The 24,577-nt window shown below is 35.3% G+C and overlaps 1 long non-coding RNA gene across 1 annotated transcript in view; it reads right to left on the reverse strand.

Annotated features, from left to right (window-relative positions):
- LOC144362631 (uncharacterized) overlaps positions 1 to 2,596 on the reverse strand; it is a 33,973-nt gene extending 31,377 nt beyond the window's left edge. The window contains exon 1 of the long non-coding RNA XR_013422594.1: positions 2,293 to 2,596. This is a non-coding gene — a long non-coding RNA (uncharacterized LOC144362631). The remainder of the gene's footprint in view (positions 1 to 2,292) is intronic.
- Positions 2,597 to 24,577: the final 21,981 nt, after the last annotated feature.

The raw sequence follows: 24,577 nt of genomic DNA on the forward strand, positions 1-24,577 counted from the left end.
TGAAAAAAAGTTACAAAATGAAACAATACTGTTATTTTTGCCTTTTAACAGATTTTACATCTGGGGTTGAAAATCGTACGGATTCTGGTCAATGATTGACAATGTTATAATCTATTGAAGTGCTGTGTTAATGTGTATGAAGGACAATGACTCAAACACAAAATCATACAATTGTCTTATTACAATTAATTTTCAATATTATATTGTATATACAAATAAACAAAATAATTGAATTGTACAAAGTTTCAAACATAGGGGCGCTTTGTTAGCTCTCAATGTTCGCTGGTTCCCGGCGTCCATTGCGAATGACAAGTAGGACGCAGGTAACGAGTAATCGCCATATTATGACTGAGTGACGTAATTTGAAAACATTCCAGGTTTCGTTCTACGTAAACGTGTCTGTTATACTACAATAACGCCACGACAATTCATTCCCCTGCTTCGACTTCATACATGAGATGGTTCTAATATTTCTCGCTATTTGTGTGTAAAGTGGTAACAAAAATAACAGTTTTATATTCGTGCAACTTTTGAGAGCATGGGAAATCCCCGCTTTATATACAGAATGACTACGAGTGTAAGCTCTGACGTCAGGTAACCAACGAAAATAGAACAAGCAACGAGAAAGTGATGGGCCAATCACAATGCCTCATCCATTACTAGTTACCGACCTCTTGTGGATTGGTGCGCCAAAATACTCGAAGCGGAAGGGCGCCATTGTCTCAAGAAAAATCGGCAGTCATATACATTACAGACGTTTCAAATAGAGAACGACATCTCAATAAAACGTAACAGCTTTAGTTAATCAAAAACTTTAAAAGCTATCATGAAATAATTCGAACGTTTAACACTCAAAGGGCGGTGGCCGTCGCGATCCATTGCCACATGCACAACGCGTGTAAAATACGTTGTTTACATGGAATTCGAACACCGCTACACGACTACCACTGTCCTTTAAGGTAGCGAGACTATTATTTGTGTTGAAAATTACGATTTTCACATTTATTTATTAATTGATGAAATGCACTATAAACTTTCATATGATAAAGTTACCATAACATAGAATGTCATGTAAGTTGGTTAAAATGTAGATTTTCTGAAGGAAAGCAAGGCAGCCCCTCAGTAGTGTTTTCCAAAATCAACAACACAGGTTTAATCTGTGTGCCTATAAGTTTCAAAGATAAACTCAAGACAAAGCAATGTTAGGATGTGTTATCAGTAGCTATCTGACACACAATGAGTGTTTCCAAACATTTGAGTGGTTTGTCTCCGCCCCTGTTTGTTTCACAGATTAGTCATTTGCATATGAATGTGTCAGACACAAGGTCACACAGCCACTGAAAAAAATCATTGATTTTGGTGTTTTCATATGCCGAATTTATCCAACTATAGTTATCCCATTCCTTTATTTTTTTGGTTTCTAATAGCCTTACACATTTGGATGTCCCTACACATGTTAAAACAGACCTTGATGGGAAAACAAATTGATTGTGCCGATAAACAAGCTTGAAAATCTTTGCTGTTACTTCAGGAAACGTTTTCTAGGAGTTTATGTTTTTCAAAATACAAGGTCTTTAACAAAAAATAACGTATACTTATTGTCGTCGGATTAACACCAAATTTTCACAGCTTTAAGGTGACAATGAGAGGAACTTGAATGTGTCCAGACAAACTATTTCATCGATTATTTACCAACGAGTTGTGGTTTGAGTTGGGGGCAATGCGACTAAAACAGTAATTGAAATTCAGCACACTATTTTTTAAAACGCGTTGCTTGAATAAAACTGACCAGACACATTCAATTTACCAGACTATTGAACAACTAGGAAAAGTGAAAAAAATACTTCTTACCGCCAGCATAAATGCGTAATTATTTTTTTTACAGAAAAAGTAATTTTTCACCTTTGATTGAGTAACGCGTCGTAGAATGCAGATACGGGCATGCAAAATACACCTGTGAAAAGCTTGAAGTCTGGCGATTCTAAAAATATATACTTTTCCGGGTCTATTTGTAGTCATTTAGTCACAATTAGAAGATGAAAACAAGTATGCAAATAATAGTCTCGCTACCTTAAGAGCGATCACTGACAGCATTAATATCATATGATGACGTAGTGTAAATACGATTCATTGTAACAAAGGTAGTACAGAAATTTAACATATGCCGATGTAATCGTTTCACTTTGATCAATTCATTTGCATGAACAAGCCTTTCATGTAAATAAAGCGAAAATCATATTTCTTCGATATGACTTGATTACATGGACTTATTGTGTAATTATGTTAAAATACCTGCAAATCTTGGTTCATAAAATATGTAAAGCCATCCAGGCAAGAGGAAACGTATATATTTCAAGCCCTTGTCTTTTGCTTGGTGCGTCTTGTCAGGCCAGGCTTTCATCAGCGGTGAATTACATCTTTCAAAATCTCGGTCATCCCAATGAAATTCCATCTATAAAGAGCTTAGTACACTTTAGTAAAGCTAGTCGCTACTTTCAATATGTATTTTGGGTGTTGATAGCCATATTCTGGACGGTTTCGCTGCCTCAAAAATCAGATGTCTACTTCTAATGCATCATTTGTTTCTTCCTTGTTCACGTTATGTCACGTGATCCCATCAGAGAACATTCGATGACCCCTGACCTCAACGCGGATTATTCGTGCAATTTTTGGCAAAACCTTTTTTTTAAAACTAACCTACGCTAACGTCGGCTTATTAAATCTTTCCAATCAGTCAAAAAAATTAAATAATTACACATATTTCGATCACAAGACATAAAACACTAACGTGCACGAATAAATGTGAATCAGAAGCGCATACTGGTAGACGATCATACCATTCCCACCATGCCCATGCAATACAGAAATCGTCCACAGTATACAATATATGTAAATTCAGTTTTCTAAAACATTGGTATGGTAATCATTCTATAAATTCGGCATAACATATGATAACAATAATTCATAATGATTCACAAGATCAACCATGGATATGGTATTGGCATTTTTGTCTATGTTACTAATGTTTCGCATCTGGTGAGAGTGGTCATGTGTCCCGAAAGCTAACACAGTTTACACAAATAAAATTTCAGGATATATTCAGGAACAATAATAGGCCAACTCATAATATATCGTGTGATGTATCGAATGAAAATTATTTTGAATGTAGAATAAAATCAATATTCAGGGGAATAAGTTGAGATATTTTTGGTTATGTTATAAAATTTGCTGATTTGTTGTCCTGAATTAATAAAATAGAAAAAAGTACACCCTTTATCCACTCTATACACAATACAAACACGTTAAACATCATAAAAGTTATTTCATGCAGAAATATATTTTGGAAACTGATTCGACTATTTGTTCTCGGAATATATAGTACGGACCATATTTCCATAATATGTGCCTGAGTACAGTTAACTGTCGAAGATCTATGTAGGGCTGCAACAAAAGCGCTCTACATTTCTTTTATATTTATATTTTCAGGTCTGCCATATTATTTTCAAAGGGTGAAATGTAAAAAAAAAGTTGTGTTAAATACATTTTTTATTTCCATATTTACATAAATGAATTACGTTACCATAATAATCGCTTGATATTCAGGGGTACTTCCATGCTTCCCGAAAAAACAAAATGCGATATAAAAAAATGGAAAGTATTTCAATGTGAAATTCTATTCAACAATAACAATACACATCGGAATTACATAATTTGACATATCGTTACTTTCATAATACATGTTTTAGTAAAATGTATTCCCAGAATGCACAACAATATATCGTGTTATAAATACAAACCAAGGCATTGTATGTTAGAATCGTATTCTGCGAATCGATTTAATACTGAGTTGACTATTAAAATATCCCCGAATATGCATATTATGTTAAGGATATGTAATAGCATATTTATCAATAGAAATACTTGTTTTCAAGTGGTTTGTCAAATTGTTGTAACATTAATGCTGAATATTGTGATTTCAAATTGTTCATACTTGCCTGAAAGGTCTCCTGATATCGAGGCCTAATTTTCTGCTAGAGACGGCCACTTGGTGGCGCTAAGCAAGCAGTGACGACATTGTTCTAATTTTAGCGATGTCTTATATATTTAACTATTTCACAGGAAATAAACCAATCCGGTGACATTGTCAGTATTATTTTATCGGCAGATTCGCTGGAATACGTTTTGAATACTTGCAAGTGTATTACATGATTAAACAAGCATTGAAATGTGTTTACATTATATTGATGCCCTTTGTTACTTCCACCACGAATACTACATCAAAAACTTTGTTAAAATTTAAGTTATCAATATTTTTGAGCACTGACATTACTAAAACCAATTTGACTTGGCCTTTTTTATATCTTGGTAATATCGTTCAAATATCGTTTATTTGTATAGGAGAATTGCAGAATAAGAGTAATACAAGAATCAAAAAATTATTTTGTCCTGGTGACAGAAATTGATTCCACAATCAGGCTGTTGAAGGTGGGTCAGGCAAATATGACAACACATGAAAGTCCTTAACCAGGCATTGTATGACCTAAACATCAAATTTAGTAGGTTTTAAACGAGAAAATATGTTTTCATTATGGTCTACGGAAACCCTCAAAACGTAAATGTCGTCACTGCAATATTATAGTTCACCAGGAAATTAGTTTATCAGCCTTTAGTTTTAATGACAAATATTGCTAAATAATATATTAATACCTACATGGCAATCGTACAACGCATATCTAGCATGCCAATGTTCAATATTACCACAAGTTCTCGTATTTGACCACAGTAACTCCTGCCAAAGCAGAAAGTCGTTCGGTACGTGTTTTAATTACATAGTATGTGGTCGTTTCGATTTAATTTCAAAAGCTTTATGCGGGATTTAGGGGTTGACCAGATACACGCAAGTTGCGTTAAAATATACGAGAATAGTCATCAGGAGAAATACTTATATACCTTTTGTAAGTTCGTTCCGACGAAAGAGTAAATTTGTCGAAGGACGTTATTTCGGGGTGTGAATTTCTTCTGCAATCTTGTCAAAATACAATGCAACATACTGCGCATGTGTAACACGCTAATGTGCATTGCCATATAGAGGGCACCTGGCTAAATCAAAAAGACATACCATTTAAGTATTCCGTTCATTGGTGATTTTGGGACTGCCTGCCACTGAATTATGTTAAATTAAATTTAGGGTTAATTTTCTCAGTCTCCCCCCCCCGAACCTGGGATAAAACAAAGAGATTTCGTATGGTCTTTAAAAACGTTCTAGATGGCGTTCGGTCTCTTTGTTATTTTTTCAAATTCCTGCCTTGGGTTCACTGTGGATACTTATAAGTCAATCATACACGTTAATCTTTGTCGCGAGATAGTGGATCACTGGTTAATCAGTAACAAATTTCAGTTCAGTGATCCGCTCATTGATGATTGTGGGACTGGCTGGCACTAAATTATATTATTGAAATGATCTTCTAGTTGGCATACTTTCCGTCTAGAATAGATGTGTTATATTTAATGTAGATTCTGTTCTTTGTAAAACTGGTTTCTGTGATGAGAGACGATGTTGAGAATACTTACGCTGTTTTGCGGCTTTCTGGTCACACAAAAAGATTGTTATGAGCTCATATAAAACAACTCCAGCACAATAATATGCCACTTTAGGTAGAGATGCAGGTTTGTGGGCACTTGGGAGTGATTTTTTTTTTTTGCTTTTTATTATCCAAACAGTCTAGGCCAAAGACTGTTAAAATTTTGTAGAATTGTGAATAGTGGAACATACTCAAAAAACGATTTTAAAATATAGATAACAGGTGCAAACATTCTCTCTTTTGAATGCTTAGCAAGATTGAGCAAGGCTGTACATAAATAATAAAAAAGAAACATGGTAAAAAAAGAAATGAAGGGATCTCCATAATATGCACTGTATTTAACTTTTAACAAAACAAACGATAATACATTTAAATTTGGAACTGTTACAGCCATTTTAATTATGAGCATTAGCAAACTTCTCACTGAGTGAATTGTTATGCAAATTAGCAATTATCTCAGCTTCTTTTCAGTGCACATCCCAGAACTTTAAAAAAAAATAGCTCCTAGACGCTTCGACCTTTTGTTTTGAAATTTTCACAAATGATAGACAATGTGTTTATCTTCAAAATGCCGTCGGGACATTGTTTTTGGTTGAACAGTGTTACAACAATCGTACAGACAACTAGCCTGGGTGTTAATTTATGCATAAACGTGAAGAAGTGAAATTTGAGCTGCTGCCCTGCAAAATTGACAACTGGTAGACAGTTTTCAAGACGGCGCTTTCTTCATAGTAAACAGATGTACCCATAAACCAATTTTGACAGGAAACAGAAGCATGGTTTAGAAGCTATTTTTTTTAAATCACTTTTGACCAAAAAAGCACATTTTTGTGCATATTTCAAACTACAGTGTCCATCACAAAATATTAACAGAATTCTAAAATTCATATAATAAGCTTTCCGAAAATATATGGTTTTGTGGACAAGGGAGGTCATTTTGGTTTCCTAATTAACTAACTAAAATACCTGTCAGGTAAACTGCATCTCTACCTTAAGCAAACTAATAATTTTGAGTTTGGGATATTTCTATTTATATAATGTTGTTATACACTTGTATACGTAATAAATCATGACTCGGTAAATTACAACCAATTATGACGTAAGTGGACGTAGTAGGTAAAATTCCCAACTTGGCCTCACACCCGCGGTAAAACGAAATATAAGAGGTGTTTGACCTATTGAGCTACTTCTAAAAGATTAACCACTAGAGGGCGTTCCGTCTAAATCGTTATTATTCAAGTTCATAGGGACTGTTGAACGCTTTAATGTAATCACGTTTCATTATAAATGTTTATTATACATTCTATGGAAGAAAAAGTATGGTAAGAATTGATTGACGATTATGCTTACAGTGTAAAGTAGCTGCGATTAATACTAGTAATACTGATACAATTATTGGGATTTTCAGCTCCCACGTTATAGTGCACACAATTCATATTTTTTACATACATTCTAAAATTTACCGAGAGAAGTTGTAGGAGTGTCCTATAGCTCAAGCTTCTAAACGGTTTGACGTATAAATGTACACATTCCTGCCATAAGCTTTGCACCACTGGCAATCACGTAAAGTGCTCGATATTTCTTTAAACCCGGGACATAAAAAGGCTTTGGTCTCTTCATCCACTTCACAAATAACAACAAGAGGGCGTTCAGGTCTCTTCGTTAATCTTTAAATTTCTGCAGATTTCTATAGGTTAGACTTTTAATGACATCAGTGGTATTCCTTCTAATTGGTAAAAAGTGTAACTAAAAACAATTTCAACTTGACCATGGCTTATATCTTGTGTTCATAATACAATGTAGTTGTGATAAGTGAACACAATAAATAACATTGATAAAATTACTGGGATTTCCAGCTCACGTGATAGTGAACACAATTAATATTTTGTTGTAGTCAATTCACGATAGCGAAGTGGAGAAACAGACAGAGGAAGCTAGGTTAGATCGTCAAATGAAAACATGACGCCATTATTTGACAACAAACGTAAGGTTAATTCGCCCCCTAAAGCTGGAATAAAACGAAGCGATGGTGAGCGTTCCTTAAAACGTTCTAGATTGCATTTGGTCTCTTCGTTATTTTTCAAATTCCTGCTTTGGGTTTACTGTGGATACTTCTATGTCAATCATACTGTGCATGTGTAACACACTAATGTTCATCACTAGATAGGGGGCCACTGGTTAACCAGTAACAAATGCCATTTCAGTGACCCGTTCATTGATGATTTTGGATTTTGCTGGCACTGAAATATGTTATTGAAACGATTCTCTAGTTGACATACTCTCCGTCTAGAATAGATGTGTTAAAAAATGTAAATTCTGTTCTTTGTAAAACTGGTTTCTGCGACGAGATAACCAATATATAACAATTCGAGACAACCTAAGGATTCTTAGCGGTAATCTACCAAGTTCACCAAGTTAATATATATTTTCACTAAATTTCACAATCATAATTCATTATTGATACGATTTTGACGTCAACAATTTTCTGAGCAAAATTAATTTTAATATTCTAAATTTACACGGCTTTACTCGCGCGACATGCCAGAGCATGCAGAGTGTTTGTTCATAAACCCGATAATGAAAGTGTTTTACCAAAATAATTAAATTATGAGACGACTTCTACCCTTACCCCATCAATATACTAATGTTCATCTGATTTAAGTTTAACTCACTTCTAAACACTATAATATTATACTTGATTGCATTGACTTTAAGCCTCCAATTTTTACAGTAAACACATAATTAATTCAACTGCCTATGTAACCCAAACTACAAGGAATGGATAAATCATCGGTATATATAATATGCATATACTCCTTTGTATAACCCACTTTCCAGTATATTGCCTATATCATTACTGAACAGATTAAATACAAAAAGCAATGTGGAGCCTTCCTGTACACATATAGTACAATACTTTTTGAAGCCACACTGTGCGTCAGCAATGGGACAATACACATCAGTAAAATTTGATAAGCGTTTATTAATAAGTATAATCGAAAACAAATCTTAATTAGGATTATTAAAATTAAATAAAAACATAGATCTACCGACACAACAATCTCAACACAGCTACAGTAATTGTACACTGATTCACTGCCACTGTAAACATAACAACAGCAAACACCTACGCATTCTGTGGCGTTAGATTCACCCGCCAGTTATATGGGCATGTGATTTATGCATTATGCAAGTGGGTGACCTTTGGTACTGACATTATGTCTTACATGATCGGATGTTTTCCAAAGGATACAAATCGGGATATGCATATTTATAGGGAGCGGAACGGAATCTCATAGAAAATGTAGTTTATTTTCGACAGCGAAGCGAAATAAACACATGACATCAAATTTTAAGTTATTTTTCTCATCTTTCCCCTAAACCTGTGATGAAACGAAGAGCAGGTGTATGGCCCTTAAAAACTTTTCAAAATCCGACAACTTGAGGGCGTTCGGTCTGTCCGTTATTTTTCAAATTCCTGCCTCGTGTTCACCGTAGATACTTGTATATCAAACATGCTGCGCATGTGTAATGTTCACCACTAGAGGGCCGTTAGTTAATAAGTAACAAATGCCAGTTGGAACGCAATAGATATTACTGATAAAATTATTGGTATTTTCTGCTCTCACATGACCAAAATAAATCGATAAACACACCTATTTCCAATACTGGAGTTTTTTAATATGTATATATATATAAATATATATATTATGTATAATACGATTGCCTGAAGCAGACAACTAGTTTCCCTCTTAAAAACGCTCCTTCTGTTCCCTATTGACTGGCTAGCTAGGAATAATTCGCATGGAATGTAACAACTATCAAAATGAAATAATTTGCTGCTATGTTATTGAAACACTCCTAGAAAGTTGCATTTTTTGTTCAACATAGTTTAAGTTCTCTGTGCCACTGACTGATATCCTGGCCTTGAATAGACATGTTTTAATTTTTCCGTCCGTCTCATAGTTAATAATGTAGCAACGTTTTTTTTTTTAATGTGCATAGAGATATTTTGTGTATGTTACTATAAGTCACTACTGACCCCCCCCCCCCATCACCACCACCAAACTCCCCCTTAGCGTAATATTGGTTGACTGGCCCTGAATACCTCAAATAGAGTATAATAACTATAAGAGATAATTATTTTATTTTTATGGAATTAAAACAATCCATATTTTTTGTATTTTTCATTGAAGACATTTAAAAATCGCCAAGCCATTAACTGACATTATTTGGTACTAATTATTGTGATTTTCAGCTTCCACGTGACAGTGTACATCATGCATAATTACTTGCACATATGTGTTTGAATTTGTCTGTCTAACAATATGTTCCGTCGTCTCGGTTACCCAAAGTTTTCTGCACCATGGCACAGCCTTTTGATGAATATCAACTATTGAATACTTCCAGAATAGCTGTAATGTACAAATCTGAGTAAAATACAGATTGTGATAAATGGTTAAAAGTTAAAACTTGGCCTACACAACAATTAGTAATGACATCCTCGAATATTTGATAAATTTCTTTATTTTCCTGGGCAAAAATATATAAATGGCGTTGGGCTTCTCAAAAACTTTTAAAAAATCAATCCCTTGACTGAAGGGTGTTCAGGTCCCTTCGTTAATTTTCAAATTACAGCAGTTTGCTATATTATAGAATTGTAATGATGCCAGTTGTATCCCGTCTGATTGTATTGTAAAAAAAGAATAGCTAAAATTTATTCAACTTGACCATGTATTGTAGCTGTGATAAATGAACGCCATAAATAGTACTGATATAATTATTGGAATTTTCAGCTGTAACGTGACAGTGAACTTAATGTATATTTTCTTGAACATACATTCTAAAAATTACTGTAACTACTATTGCAACTTGATAAAAGGATTGTACTGTAAGCCAGGCTTTCAAATGGTATGATCTGCAAATTACACCACCCTGCTATAAACATTGCCCACCTTTAATCTCGTAAAACTATGTTTCCTTGGTGACATACTAAACACCTATCATGTGATTATCAATTTGTCACGGCAATACTATCGACAAGCTTACTCTTATGCAATGCTGGGGATTTAAACAAAATATGTGTATACATATATTGTGTAGATAACGACTGTCTAGAGTAGACTACTGCAACCCCCTCACCAATCTCCCCCTCAACGTATTATTTGTTGACTGGCACAAAATATCTCACGTAGAATATAACAATCATAAGAAACACTCTATGTTCGCCGTGCCATTAACTGACATAGTAATTTGTCTGTCCGTACCGTCGTTAATAACGTACCAATGTGCCCCATCGTCTTGGTTACCCAAAGTAAATCCGGGCTAAAAACGATAAAAAATGCGTTGGGCTTTTTAACTACTATTAAAATATTATTTAAAAAAATTATTGATATTTTCAACTCTAACATGACAGTGATCGTAATGCATATTTTGTTACACAAATTTTCTAAAATTTACCGAGTTTCACTGTAACTACTATTGCATCACGATAGAGGGGTCGTGGGAATGTACTGTAACTCAAGCTTCTAGAAGGTGTGACCTACAAAAGTACACCGTCATGCCCCAAACTTTGTGCTACTGGTAATCTCTTAAAACTGTGTGTCCTTAGTGCATATCAGACAAAGTAAACACATGTCATGTGATTCTCAATTAGTCACTGTTATATAATACTCTACGCCAAAAAAAAATCGATAAACTCACCAGTAGTTAAGTTACATTATAGGGACGACCATGAGGGCGCTGTTCATACTCGGATGAGATGACGCCATACGGGGATGGATGACGTCACAATGGGTGACCGTGCATAGCTGAGCATAAATAATGACGTCACAGTGGGAATTCGTGCATAAATGAGCGACCATGTCCGTAAAAGGGTTAATTTGAATGAGGATGACGTCACAATGTTGTATTGCGAATACATTTGCATACATAAATTAGATTTGAATACGAGGTCGTGTCGAGGTCATCGTGAATACATTTGCATAAATTACCATCATTTTTTTTTTTATTATTTCTTAATTGGATTTTTTTTTTCATTTTTTAATTATTTTTAATTGGACGAGCATGGACGTCACGAAAGATTTTTCAGAATGTATCGTAGAGGGCGCTCACACACATACGCTAATAAATCCACAGCATTTTGAAAACTAACGAAGTTTATTGCACAAAAGAAGTAAACAAGAATGAAATATTGACATGGAGTATACATTCATCGCGTGGTTGAGTTTTTTTGTTTTTTTTAACGCCACGAAAATAAAAACATACGATGTGAGTAAGGAAAATAGTTGCATAGCGCGTAAATGTATAGTGTGATTAAATATTTCTTAACACCTCGAAAAATACGTACATACATGTAAATGTGCGGCGTGGTTAAATTCATTTTTCACGCCACGAGAAATACGTGTACATAAACGATTCAATTAAAAACACGGAAGAGTGAAAAGTCAATAATAATAGTAAACAGTGAACAATAAAAATAATTCATTCTATATATACATATGTTGTTCATTGTTTATATTTCTTACTTCATATTTGCTTTTTTTGTTTGAGTAAATTATTTTTAACGGCACGAAAAAAAATACGAGTACATAAACGATTTGATTAAAAACACAGAAAAGAGAAACGTCAAAGAGACAGAGAGAGAGAGAGAATAATATTAAAAACCGATAGTTATATTAAGAGGGTTATGTGTTGGAAATTTAAAAGTATGAGTCATCCCATAAAACTGCGGTCATAAACCTGCTAAAATGCAAAGTATGCCAAATCGGTTGATCGACGTACAGTTTTGTTTTCAAAAAATGGCGGACTATGCTCCTATGAGTTAAAATACATATTTACCTGATCGTTTCACGGAATAACTTTGACCTACATAATCATCTTCTCTCTCTCTCTCTCTCTCTCTCTCTCTCTCTCTCTCTCTCTCTCTCTCTCTCTCTCTCTCTCTCTCTCTCTCTCTCTCTCTCTCTCTCTCTCTCTCTCTCTCTCTCTCTCTCTCTCTCTCTCTCTCTCTCTCTTTCTCTCTCTCTCTCACTCTCTCTCTCTCCTCTCTCTCTCTCTCTCTCTCTCTCTCTCTCTATCTCTCTCTCTCTCTCTCTCTCTCTCTCTCTCTCTCTCTCTCTCTCTCTCTTGTTCTATGACAGATGAGCGATTCTGATTAGAGGGATGGAATAAGAAAAAAAAGTGTACGGGCTGCTTGACTCATTGAAAGGATGTAAGAAATGTAAAAGTGAACATGTATATATAGAATGAATTATTTTTATTGATCACTGTTTACTATTATTATTGACTTTTCACTCTTCCGTGTTTTTAATTGAATCGTTTATGTACTCGTATTTCTCGTGGCGTGAAAAATGAATTTAACCACGCCGCACATTTATGTACGTATTTTTCGAGGTGTTAAAAAATATTTAATCACACTATACATTTACGCGCTATGCAACTATTTCCCTTACTCACATCGTATGTTTTTTTTTTCGTGGCGTTAAAAAAAACAAAAAAACTCAACCACGCCATGAATGTATACTCCATGTCAATATTTCATTCTTGTTTACTTCTTTTGTGCAATAAACTTCGTTAGTTTTCAAAATGCTGTGGATTTATTAGCGTATGTGTGTGAGCGCCCTCTACGATATATTCTGAAAAATCTTTCGTGACGTCCATGCTCGTCCAATTAAAAATAATTAAAAAATGAAAAAAAAAATCCAATTAAGAAATAATTAAAAAAAATGATGGTAATTTATGCAAATGTTTTCACGATGACCTCGACACGACCTTGTATTCAAATCTATTTTATGTATGCAAATTTATTCGCAATACCCCATTGTGACGTCATCCTCAATCAAATTAACCCTTTTACGGCCATGGTCGCTCATTTATGCTAATTTATGCACGAATTCCCACTGTGACGTCATTATTTATGCTCATCTATGCACGGTCACCCATTGTGACGTCATCCATCCTCGTATGACGTCATCTCATCCGAGTATGAACAGCGCCCTCATGGTCGTCTCTATAATGTAACTTAAACTACTCTCACATCTTTCAAATATGTATCTATAAATATATTTGTGTATGATACGATTGCATGTAGCAGACAACTAGTCCTCCCCTCAACAAAACGCTCGTCCTGTTTCATATTGGCTGTCTGGCATGGAATAATTCGCATGGGATATAACAATTATCAAAGTGAAATAATTTACTGCTATGTTACTGAAACACTTCTGGAAAGTAGCATTTTTCATTGAACATATTTTAAGTTCGCTGTGCCACTGACTGAAATGTCTGGCCTTGAATGGATTGTTTTTAATTAATAATGTAGCAACGTGCTTCATTGTCTTGAACACCCAGCGTATACAGCACCGTGACTCGGCATTTCGTTGGACATCAGTCATTGTATATTGAAAACTGTGGGAATAGAAGTAAATGTTATAATGTGAGTGAAATACAGATCGCAAAGTGAAAATTAGGTTAAAACTTAACACATAGTGATGATACCATGGTTGCCAAATTTAAGAATAATGTTCACGATATTTCTTTAAACCCCTGACGTAAAAAAAGGATTTGGGCTACTTAACCACTTCACAAATAACAACCACTAGAGGGCGTTCAGGTCTGTTCGTTAATCTTTAAGTTACTACAGATTGCTGTAGGTTAGACTTTTAATGACGTCAGTGCTATTTCTTCTAATTGTCTGGTAAGAAAAAGGATATTTAAAACCAATTTCAACTTGACCATGGCGTGTATCTTGTTTTCATAATACAATGTAGTTGTGATAAATGAACACGATATATAATATTGATAAAATTACCGAGATTTTCAGGTCATGTGATAGTGAACACAATTCATATTTTGTTGTAGTCAATTTACGATAGCGAAGCAGAGAAACGGACGCAAGAAGCTGGGATAAGATGGTAAAATAAAAGCATGACACCATTATTTGACATTAAATTTAAGGTCAATTTTCTCAGTATTCCCCTAAACCTGTGCTAAAACGAAGCGGTGGTGTATGTTCCTTAAAAACGTTCTAGATGGCGTTCGGTCTTTTTGTCATTTTTTTCAAATTCCTGCCCTGGGTTCACTGTAGAAACTTATAAGTTATTCATACACGTTAATGTTCATCGCGAGATAGTGGGCCACAGGTTAATCAGTAACAAATGCCATTTCAGTGATTTGTTCATTGATGATTTTGGGACTGACTTGCACTGAATTATATTATTGAAATGATCCTCTAGTTGGCATACTTTCCGTCTAGAATAGATGTATTATATTTTCTTTAGATTCAGTACTTTGTAAAAAGAGACAATGGTGTGAATACTTACTTTATTTTTGAGGCTTTCTGGTCACAAATAAAGATTGTTATGAGGTCATAGTATTCAACTCCAGCACAATAATATGCAACTTCAGCAAACTAATAGTTTTGAGTTTGGGATATTTCTGTGCTCTGTAATGTTGACATTCCATGTAATTACATGCTGTGGAGTCGGGCAATAAGATGAGTATCGTAATGTGTGGATACTGATAATTTGACCCTATCAATCATAAAGGATGTTGACTCCTTGTGTTTTGTGTCAGAACGTTTGTTGCCTTGGCTACCCTGAGTTTCCTGCGCAGAACACCTATTATTGCGGGGAATCAGCTATTTTGTTTTAGAAACTGTTGGAACACTTAAATTACACTTGTATAATGCGTAATAAATCATGACCCGGTAGACTATAACTAATTATGAAATACGGATTGCAAAGAGGAAAATTGTTAAAACTTAACACATGACCTATACAACGAATAGTGTATCTTGTGTTTATAATACACGATTTATAACATTGATAAAATTACTAGGATGTTCAGCGCACCTGACAGTGAACACAAATCATATTTTATTGTAGTCAATTTTTGTTAGCCAAGCGAAGACAAAGACGGAGGAAGCTAGGGTAAGTTCGCGAAATAAAAACATAACGCCATTATTTGATTTTCTCAGTCCCTGTCAAAACCCTTCATTTTATGTTTTTTGCCATATTACCTCAAACCCTTCAAATGAAAGTGTGCATGGATTCATGGGAAGAAATGGTGTGAATTGCCTTGTGATAACTGCCATAAAGGTGATTGATAGGTCATACTTGTTTTCAACTCTGGAAGGACAGTGGAATCTGCCAGGCGTGCTTTGTAATTTACATAACAAAGAGTGTTTACAACTTTGGAAGGAGAATTGGAATCTACCAGGTGTGTTGTTATTTTAATAACAAAAGATGTTTATGATCTACTCATTTGCCTGAGTAACACAGATGCTAGCAAGATCAAATTCTGATTGGGTTATGTGGAAACCCAGGTGGTGAATCATGCCTATAAATTGGACAGACTCAGGACCGTTAGAGTCCTTCATTTCAACTTGGTATCCGGTGTTGGCTGCTACGATATTGTTTGGCAAGTGATACAGGCTAAAACCATAATTCTGTGAGACGTGTATGAACTGCTCTGCGATGTCTTGCTTTCAGCGGTGCCCTCCAGAATACCAGCGTTCCTTTGCAAGCAAGACTCTTGTATTTCTTCGTTGTTATGTTTCAGAAGCCATTGACTGTCGTCCATTATTACATCCTGGAACTGTGAGTTATCACCAATGCACACTTCCCTAAGCAATCCCTTATATTAGTGACATTATTCATTTTATATTCTGTGCTTTATTTCTTGTAATTATTATGAGAGGTATTAAAGCCAGAAGGTTTAACTCGATATTTTGGTGTATGTGTATTTCAATTCCAGTACTATTGTCTTGTCTACCGCATACTAGCAGTAAAAGAACCCCCTGTTCAGTGTGAGTTCTGTGGGTGCCCTCTCATTAGCGATAAGCAGGCCTACTTTCTGTAGATTCTGTACTTTATAAATAAGTTTTTGCGACAAGAGACGATGGTGAGTATACCTACGCTGTTTTTGCGGCTTTCTGGACACAAATAAAGATTGTTATGAGGTCATAATATCCAACTCCAGCACAATAATTTTTCCACTTCAGCAAACTAATAGTTTCGAGGTTTGGATATTTCTATACTCTGTAATGTTTTGACACTCCATGAAATTAAATGCTGTGCAGTCAGGGCAATAAGAGTAGTATCGTAATTTGTGGATACTGATAATTTGACCCTATCACTCATGAATGATCTTGATCGCTTGTGTTTTGTGTCAACACGTTTTGTTGCCTTGGCTACCCTGATTTCCCTGCGCAGAACATCTATTTATTGCTGGGAAATCAGCTATTGTGTATTAGAAACTGTCGGAGCATGCATGACTTGTACAACTCTGAGTGAATTACACTTGTTTAATGCGTAGTGAATCATGACCCGGTAGATTACAACTAATTATGAAGTATGTTGACGTTGGAGGTATAGGTAATATTCGCAATCAAGCCTCGGACCCACAAAGAAACAAAATATAAGATGTGTATGGCTACTGAACTACCTAAAAAAACTGTAAATATTATAATAAGAGTGAGAAACGGATCGCAAAGCGAAAATAGTTAAAACTTAACACATGACCTATACAAGGAATAGTGGTAATATCGTGGACGTCAAATCCATGGTTAAAGTTCTCAATGTTTCTTTAAGCCCCGGTCATAAAACTGATTTTTTTTTAAACTTAGCACATAGTGATGATATCATGGACGCCGAATCCATGGTTAAAGTTCTCGATATTTCGTTAAACCCTTAGCCACTTCTCAAACTCACAACATCCACTGAATGGCGTTCAGATCTGTTCGTTAATCTTTAAATTACTGCAGATTGCTATAGGGTAGAATTTTAATGACGTCAGTGGTATTCCTTCTAATTGTCTGGTAATAACAGTATTATTAAAACCAATTTCAACTTGACCATGCCTTGTATCTTATGTTCATAATACAATTGAGTTGTAATAAATATACACGATAGATAACATTGATAAAATTATTGGGATTTTCAGCTCACGTGAATATTATGTTGTAGTCAATTTTCGTTAGCGAAGCGCAGAAACAGATGGGGGAAGCTGGGGTTAGATCGCGAAATAAAAACGTAACGCCATTATTTGACATCAAATTTAGGGTTCATTTTCGCAGTTCCCCTTAATTAGGATTATTAAAATTAAATAAAAACATAGATCTACCGACAAAACAATCTACAGTAAGTGTACACAGCTACAGTAATTGTACATCGATTCACTGCTATTATAAATATAAAATAGCAAACACCTACGCCATTCTGTGGCGTTAGATTCACTCGCCAGTTATATGGGCATGTAATTTATTAATTATTCCAGGGATGGATGACCTTTAGTACTGACATTACGTCTCACGTGATCGGCTACAAGTCGGGATATGCATATTTATAGTGGTCGGAACGGAATCTCATAGAAAATGTAGTTTATTTTCGATAGCGAAGCGGGGAAACAATGGAAGCTGGGAGTGGCTCACAACATAAAAACATGACATCAAATTTAATTTTGTTAAGTTAATTTTCTCAACTTTCCTTTAAACCTGCGATATAACGAAGAGGTGGTGAAAGGCCTTCGGCTCTGGCATCATCAATATTATGGTCATGACCACCATCCCTTGGGCAGGCAACAAATCGTGATATTACCCTCACAAGCATGTGTTATTATTTAACTGTAACTACTATTGCAACACGATCAAAGGATTGCACTGTAAAACAGGCTTTCAAATGGTGTGACCTGAAAATTACACCACCCTGCTATAAACTTTGCCCACTTTTAATCTCGTAAAACTATGTTTCCTTGGTGACATACTAAACACCTATCATGTGATTATCAATTTGTCACGGCAATACTATCGACAAGCTTACTCTTATGCAATGCTGGGGATTTAAACAAAATATGTGTATACATATATTGTGTAGATAACGACTGTCTAGAGTAGACTACTGCAACCCCCTCACCAATCTCCCCCTCAACGTATTATTTGTTGACTGGCACAAAATATCTCACATAGAATATAACAATCATAAAACACACTCGATGTTCGCCGTGCCATTAACTGACATACTTGGCCTTCAATGGACGTGTTTTAATTTCTCTGTCCGTACCATCGTTAATAATGTACCAATGTGCTCTTGTTGCTCTCTCTGTCTTGGTTACCAAAAGTAAATCCGGGCTAAAAAATCATAACAAATGCGTTGGGCTTTTAAACTACTTCTAAACAAATATTTAAAAAAAGTTATTGGTATTTTCAGCCTTCACATTACAGTGATCGTAATGCATATGCACACATTTTCTAAAATTTACAGAGTTTTACCTCAACTACTATAGCATCACAATATAGGGGTTGAGGGAATGTACTGTGACCCAAATGTACACCATCAACTTTGCTCCACTGCTAATCACGTAAAACTGTGTGTCCTTGATGAATATCAGACAAAGTAAACACCTGCCATGTGATTCTCAATTAGTCACTGTTATATTATACTGTACGCCAAACTAAATCAATAAGCCCTCCTTTTCAAATGCAAAATAGCACAGCCGTTTGATGATTCGTCAACTATTTGTATTGAAAACTGTCAGAATTATCTGCAATTTTCCAAATCTGAGTGAAATACAGATTGTGAAACATGATTAATAGTTAAAACTATTAACAACAAGTAGTAATGACATCTTCAACGTCTAACTTGTGATTAAATTTCTCGCCGTCAATGTTGTCCCACTAGTAATCACGCAAAACTAAGTATCCTTGGTGACGGTGTCATAATTAGTTATTGCAATATTATCTTGTACGCTGTAATACATTTATTAGCTCACATTTGTCTAATGTTGGACAGTTAAAAATATATTGTGGTTTACTGCCACAGCTTGACTTATATAGAAAATAAGAATTATAGAAGATAATTGATTTACAGCTATGGTTTTGAAACACACTTTGAAAAACCGAATTTTCATTGAACACCATCTGGGCATAAAAATGATATAAAAGGCGTTGGATTTCTTAACTACTTCTAAAAAATCAATCTCTAGACTGGACGATTTTAATCATCAAATTAATGCAGATTGCTAAATTCTGGAATTGTAATGACGTCATCAGCATTCCATCTAATCGTATGATAAGAAATGAAAAGTTAAACCTGATTTCAACTTGACCATGGCTAGTATCTTGTTTTCATAATACAATATAGCTGTGATGAATTAACACATGCATATGTTGCTGCATAAACAGTAAAAAAATGTACAAAGTTTCACTGTAACCGCTATAGTGTACTATGGTGTGACCTGCAAATTGATTGGCCTATTTCGTCTTGCATAAATGTGTTATTTTCGCCCCATCGTTATTAATGTAACAACGTGCTCAATTATCATTGTTACCCTGCGTTTGCCGCACCATGACACAGCATTTATTGGCGGGCAGTTATTTTGTATTGAAAACTGTTGTTTAAATCTGTGTTAAATACAAATCGCAAATTTAAAATGGTTTAAAGTCAAAACATGGCCCATACAACAATTAGTGATGACATCATGAAAGTCAAATCTGTGGGTGAATCTTTCTTGGTGACATATTTATACTTTGCACAACTGATGTTGTTGTTCATAACGCTTAGAAACAAATATAGTCTATGCAGTTTGCCTTGAAATTGTCTTTTGACACAAAGTGTCGACCATCACGGCTGATTTACTTTTTGTGACAACTTACTTGGACAGGCAGTCAAATTTGCTTTCCTCAAATGCGGGAAAACCTGGTGTAGTCACTAGATAGGATCGTCCCAATTTTCACAATAAATGTGAATGTCGTCAATGTAATTTACCATATCAACAAGAAACATGTGAATAATGCGACCAAACGTGGCAAAAACATTAAAATAATACAGACCATTAGGAGTTAGAAACACAGTTAACATAATTTTATTCTACATGAGAAACAATATCATTTGCTGAGATCTATTTTTTTTAAATCCTAGCCTTAGACAGCTTGTAAAATATTTCATCTTGGTCAAAATCTTGGTGCATTAAATATGGTTACCGGGTTTAACTTGCACAGCACAGCGTCTATGACTTAGGACTCTGAAGAGCAAAACAATTGAGCAACCAACTGGGCTATTGCCCACACCAGCAACAGTTAACAGCACTAACCGCGACCCTAATCACGTAGCAACGCGAATACCTGGTTGGTAAGAGGTGGAGTTACACTGTAGACACCACCGCAAGGTCGGAAACAATTCTGCAACAAAGAAAAATGACCTTCCATTCTTGTCACATATATAAATAAACTGACCAGGAAAATAACAATTCTAGAAATTGATAGCATAGTAGAATAACTGAAAGCCCAGGATGATCTGTTTTTTGTTTAAGAATGTTCGGTACCTGTGGTTTCTTGAAATGGTCAAATCTTATCAGCCGGCATCATCACCCTGGTGAATTTTAGGTAGCCAGCGACTGGTGCTCACGAATTGAAGTTTATCTCTAGGCCTCTTTCCCAGGATAAATTCAGAATATCAGTGTTTGATGTTAAATGCCGGGTTTGGATATGGTAGTACGTGGATCTACTGGCCGAATGTCAGGGTCACGTAAAGCATGGACCCCTTGTTGGTCAATATCCTGCGCCACACCACGAACCACGCTGTCAAAGTTGTATGCACCATGACATCATACAGTTAATTGTGTTACTTATTAATCGGCCTATGGCACGTGTTGATTCGTCACCTAAGTACTCATCCAGCGAAGTCCAGGGGTACCATCTGGTGCACGTAACACTACCCACTTTATGTTCGTGTAATGTCATATGCGTCTACCCACTGTACTATAAAAAAACTACCTATCATTGTGAGCTATTATTTATATTTCACCCCATATATCTAGAAGTGTCACATTGTTGCAAAAAGTATAAGTATACTCATCATCTCTGGTCTGGTGACATCGCACGCACTGTACATTTGTAACATGATGCCCCTGAAGGATGCTGACTGTGGTCAAACTTGACTGTCAGTGATGGGATATAAAAAAGCTTCCTAGTACATAACTGGCTAGCTAGCAGTACGTTGCGAAATATAGCAGTTTTCTCCGCCGTCGTATTACAGTTTTCAGCAGATCAGGACAGGCAAATGCTGGTAAAATGCTTGGTCACACAACCTTTTGCAAGTGTCACAGACTTGGTAGATATGGGGAAATTGCCATCATACAAAAAAATAATATTTAATAAATAAATAATTGTATTTCTTGTTTACAACGAGTAAAGTTTTACAATAAATAAGTACATAATTACGTCTCTTGTGTACAACATGTAATTCGTTCCAGACACCGCGTGACACACTTGTGTGTATCTTTGTATGAGCCAGTTTCCCTATTGCATGTTTTGATTAATATGTCGTCAAAATTACTAAATAAATTGACTACTTAATGCACTTACTTAAAATGAGATTGATATGTGCATCAACGCCAGATTATTTGCACAGACGAGATGAGGATTCTATTATCGCTAGAACTAACTTCAGTAGAATATAACATCTTCACACATGATATTCCCTAGTTCACTTTCTTCAATAAATGTAAATGGAAAGTGTTTGTCACTTGTCCCTAACTGATTTTAGCATTGAATGAAAATTCTAATTTTATTTTAGTCTTTTTATGATTTGCTGGTAACAGTAATAAGATTTCATCTACAAGATTTCTGTTTCTGGTTTTCTTGTTCTAAGACATACAACAATTTGCAGTTGACTTGCTCAATGCCCCTCTGTGTATTTGTCATGTATGTTCAACAAATAGCTATAAACTGTTCTAGTTTCACTTACCATTGACTTTCTACAGGTCTTGTAGTATCATCATGAACTCTTTACTGTGCACCCATACACTTAATTTCCCAAATTGATAGCCATTGTCAGTAATACCCAGCCTAGAATGACAGTGACGCTACAGTCTGTTCAACTGTCATCAATGAAATATCTTCTGATAATCTATCAAGACTGGAATATAGCGAATACCTATGTCAGTTATAGAGTCAATTGGTTCAAAATATCTATAGCAACTTTCAGAAATGTCTCTTCCATTAATGGAACTACGACTTGGGGTGCCCTACCTACTTTGCATTTAGAAATAGTTACCTGACGTACATCACTTGTCTATGTTGCTATGATCTATTTTAGGGGAACATAACTTATTATACAGAATACCCCTAGATATAACAAACCAATGACCATCATCTTTCATTAAATTAAGTTTAGCATTTATCTACATCTTTGCGAGTGCAGGTTCTTTCTTTTGTTTCTCGGATAGCATCACTGGTGTAACCTCTTTTATAAGTAACGTTACCCTAGGATATTTAGGTTGACTGTTACCTGATTTCGTCTGGCTATGTGTCTAAAGCATCGCTCCAGCTTCTCCATTCTCATCTTTTTATAGTATGGTCGGTTTATGTGTTCCAGGGACGTTAACGATGATAAAGTCATACACGGGGACTTTCATGTTCAGTTCTGAAACATAACCAGTTAAGTATAGCCTATCTATATAAATGCTACCCTGAGAGACTGTTTAAGGTTAGACTTTAAAAGTTGACTGTTCCATTACTGTGACCTTGCACTGGTTTATCTGAAATGTTTGTTGTTCTTTTTTTCAAGGCCCGGCACTATCAATAGACACTTTTACTATATTCTTTTCTCTAGCAATGTGCTTCCTATCCTTTTCTCTTCATTACGTCTTCTTTTTCTCTCCACATGTCATTCTTGCTCCAGTCTCTCTCACTATCCTTGACTATCCTTGACAGTATACAATGACGTAGAGCACATATGTATGGATATCGTTCAGTAATTCTGATTAAGTTATAAACATAAGACATTAATCTAGCTTGATAGCTTGTCTCCACTGAATGCAAAAAGGCGAATACAAATACAGCTAAAATCATTGTTCCTGGGAGCTGGTTCGCTGAGACATTATGAGAAATCGTACTATATATAATAAGGAAATACTTCAAGTCGTATCATCCTTTAATTGCTTAGGTATTTCCTATGCAGTGGCCACATGTTTACGGCTCAAAACCATTTGCACTTGAACAAGCAGGTAAAGCAATGTTTCCCCCATAAGCTCCTTATCGAAATTATAGGATATTATTTAATTATTAGGATTATCAGCTTAAAACAAGACGGTGAACAAATAAGATGTATTTTTTGCGTAAACATTAAAGGATTTAACGAGTGTTAATGTATCTAATAATACTGTAATATTACGATTGATTTGGGAGCCTTTTTAACCCAGTGATATAGAAATGTACACCCGCCTCCGTCAAGTGAAACTTCACTGGCAATCACACGGGGATCAGGGAAAGCAAAACAATGGTCAATACAATACAATATTATACTTTACTATCATTATATTATATTACAGATTATGTAGAATTTACAGCAATGTACGTCTGGGGAAGAAGGGTATTGTACCCTTAAGCTTTCCAATTGTGTTACCTACAAATGTTCACCAACAACAACTTGCATGTTTAAGGTAGATTTTATAAACATTATTACAGCAATTGTATAAATACATTGTTTACTAATTGTGTTCAGTAGTGGCAATTTGACAAGTCCTTAACCATTAAGACATCGCTGGTAATCATGTGATCAAGCCAACGGCTCCAGTCATTGGCTGTTGGCATGTTTACTAGGCAATGCCTCATGCGTATTCCTTTTTATCTAACCTGATATCTCTAATGTGTAAGTTTCCTTCACGTAGCAGGTCTCTGCAAATCATCTACTTTAATTGCGAACACTGGGTAATAATTAAAATCACTTCAATCATTAGTTGACATCTAACATCTAGCTAAAGTTACCAAAAATCAGCATAGCATATATCAAATTAATTGGCTTGATATGTAGAATTTAATTATTGAGAATATCTTCATTGTTTTATAGCTTCCTGGCCACAATTAAATAGTGTTATAAACACCATAATTATAAACACCAGGTTTGATATATTTCTGTCCTACCAGGAATTTAGCTATATTCGATAGGCATTGATGATATAGGGGAGTGGGTCACTATTACGGGTGGATAAACTAAGAC

The sequence above is a fragment of the Saccoglossus kowalevskii genome, chromosome 22, assembly GCF_978046115.1.
Source record: "Saccoglossus kowalevskii chromosome 22, keSacKowa6.1, whole genome shotgun sequence".
Taxonomy (NCBI): Eukaryota; Metazoa; Hemichordata; class Enteropneusta; family Harrimaniidae; genus Saccoglossus; species Saccoglossus kowalevskii.